This window comes from Cnephaeus nilssonii, assembly GCF_951640355.1.
Source record: "Cnephaeus nilssonii genome assembly, chromosome: 7".
In the NCBI taxonomy this organism is placed as follows: domain Eukaryota; kingdom Metazoa; phylum Chordata; class Mammalia; order Chiroptera; family Vespertilionidae; genus Cnephaeus; species Cnephaeus nilssonii.
Genome location: NC_137078.1, coordinates 52,943,565 through 52,946,565, shown reverse-complemented (window position 1 = coordinate 52,946,565; position 3,001 = coordinate 52,943,565). Strand labels below are relative to the sequence as shown.

At 43.1% G+C, this 3,001-nt stretch overlaps 1 pseudogene across 1 annotated transcript; it reads right to left on the bottom strand.

The window, feature by feature from the left end:
• Positions 1-309: 309 nt before the first annotated feature.
• On the bottom strand, positions 310-1,019 carry LOC307103471 (chromatin target of PRMT1 protein-like; annotated as a pseudogene). The gene has a single exon. The product of its transcript is annotated as a chromatin target of PRMT1 protein-like (transcript).
• Positions 1,020-3,001: the final 1,982 nt, after the last annotated feature.

Sequence of the window (3,001 nt, the reverse complement as noted above, 5' to 3'; positions counted from 1 at the left end):
AGGTGGAAAGAGGGCTGACATATTCATGTTCAAAGAAAAATCTGGGAGAAGAAGAAAAAAAAAAAAAGAAAAAGAAACAAAAGAACAAAAGGTAACCAAACCCAAGTTGGAGGAAAAAAAGGTTTCATACAATACAATAACAAAAAAGCAACAGGAACACAGGAAAGGCACAAGCTGGTGGCAGGTAACATTGTGGTAGGTCCTTCCAGCATCAGTCAGGTAGGTGTCTTCTGATCTGTTATCTCAAGGTTGTTTACAGAGGTGGTAACTTTAGCAAGAGTCTCTCACAGGAGGGCAGGCAGGCTTCAATCATTGGTTCGGGATCTGTTTGTACCTGGTAGGTACCCAGCTCGGCATCCAGGTGTGTTTTTTTTTGTTTTGTTTTGTTTTTGACATGTAGGCATCCAGCTGGCTGTCCAGCTGCTCCTTGATCAGGACAGGGCGAGCCAGCCACCTCTCCCTCATCCACCCTGTCCTCTGCCTCCAACGCTCCCTCTTCCCGACCTATCTTACCTCGACCTCCTACCCCTGATTCTGCCGCCTCTCCCAGACCTCCATGACCTTGAATACCACCTCTTTTTAAGCCCATTTGGGGAGCTAAGGCTTGTCCACCTCGGGGCAGGTTTTGACCTTGGAGAGACACCTAAGTAGGGTTCTTGTGGCTCGTTCCCCCGTAGTCCTCCTCTGGGCAAGCCTCTCTGAATTAAGGACAGACCTCGTCCCTGATCGCTCCCCTGGCCAGGCCCCATGGGCCGGCCTATCTGTGCCTGGAGGTTCCTCTTACCCAGGCGCTGCTTTAAGCTTTCCTGCTTAAGTGTCAATGCTGCCAGGACAGAGGGCCCGCCCTCCACCTGCTGGGCCAGTCTTCTGTTTCTGGCACTGGCTCGCTGGTGCTGCTGTTGCTGCCTCGAAGCCCGAATAATCATGGGCACCAGCTGTTTGTTCTTCAGCTTATTAGTAAAGCGCTCATTGAGAGACCTCTTGGTGGTGCGTTTAAGCACAGCTTTCGGTGCATCCATCTTCAAATTCTGAGTCTGGGAGGAAGAGGACGCCAGTGTTCCTCCGAGGGCTGCCACCTCTGTTGCGGAAGGCAGGCCAGGGCCGCCGAACCTGAGTGGATGGTGACGAGGCTCTGGTTAGGTTGTGTGGGGTTGGGTAGGTGTGTGAGCGGTACACTGCTAGGTTAGTTTGCTGTTATTGGCTGGCTGGCTGGTCAGCGAGTCCACCTGCTCGCCTTGCCGGCCCTTTCCTGCCTCTCGTCTGTGCCACCACAGCCGCTGGCAGCTCCTGCTTGGTGTCCACACAAAATGCACTGTTAGATCCCTTGCTATGTGATGACCTTGACTTATGCTGGCTTGTCAGATTCTGCTCCCCTTAATATGGGGGGGGGGGAGTAATGGGGGAATAAGGACACATATGTAACACCTTAATCAATAAAGAAATTAAAAATAAAATAAAATAAAATCAGTAAAAACATATTTAAAAAATGCAGCAATGGGGCCTCATGTTCAGATAAAGAAATAAAGAAATAAAATAAAGAATGTGCGAGAGAAAAGATGATAGAAATTCTTCTTCCTTATTATTAGTAAGCCCCTTACAGAGTTGTACCCATCTAAACACCAGTGAGAAAGGGTAAATTATGGAGTTATCATGATACCTCATGGGGCTGCCTGTGAGTTTTTACTATAGGTTGCAAAACCACATAGCATGCTTTCCCTAGACTCTATTATTAGGGCCTAGAGCCTGGCTATTATTTCGTGTCTTCATGGGGGACAAAGAGCTGCTTTTATCTGCCATGGTACATCTTAACCTTTGAGTTGGGAGAAGAAAATATGCTCTTTGAATTGTGCATCTTTCTGATGAAGTTGTGCCTGTAAACCTAAAGTTTATGTTGTCATTATTGGTCATTTTTTAGTGACAAATGAAACCTTTCAAAGGAAAACTCAGTAGTGCTTTGGGTCTAACCAGCAAATGTGATTACAGAATATTGAGATTGGAAGAAATACCTTGTACATTATGTTGATTACTGTGAAATCAGGGTTGGATTAATTATGCAGCTTGGGATGAAAATACACTTGATGTGTGAGACTTCCAAAAAGGCTTGCTGTCTGTTACTTATTTGTTATGTATGTGGTCCAGTTTTTAACTCATGAAAAAAATAATTAGCCCAAATTTCTGTTGTGCTTAGCTTACCATGTCAGGTTTTACCACCTCTGGAGTGATGTTTTCAGATATTAATCAGTATTGCTTGACCTGTGTTAGAAGATGGCATTCACACATAATATTCTATCAACATAAAAATAGAAGACTGGTTCAATTTATGTTTCATTTTCTCTTGTTCTTCTGAATACCTACTCAGCTCATCTCAGACAAACCTAATTATTATCTGCTATCTGCAGTTTTCTCTGGCTGCAGATTCTTTCTTCAGCTCCTGTATACTTTTCTTTTCTTTTAAAAAAATATATTTTATTATTTTTTTACAGAGAGAAAGGGAGATGGATAGAGAGTTAGAAACATCGATGAGAGAGAAACATCAATCAGTTGCCTCCTGCACACTCCCTTACTGGGTATGTGCCCACAACCAAGGTACATGCCCTTGACCAGAATTGAACCTGGGACCCTTGAGTCTGCAGGCTAATGCTCTATCCACTGAGCCAAACCAGTTAGGGCTCCTGAATACTTTTCTTAATTTATCCAATTATGCCTTCAAATGTGCACTATGTAAGTCAGATACCATATAGAACTTACATTCAATAATGCTAATTTATTGACATTTATAAATTTTTTCAATGGATTTCTGATGTAAAGTTGAGTTTCTCACATACTTTGTTGGTTTTTTCTAGTACATTTTTGTCATAGCTAGGTGACCATATAATTTATTGTCCACAACAGAATACTTTGGATTGAAAGGGAGAACTATTAATAATTATGCTATGCCAATAGATACAAATTGGAACTATCCTGGGAAAACTATGGAACATGGACCAAATACAAACCAATA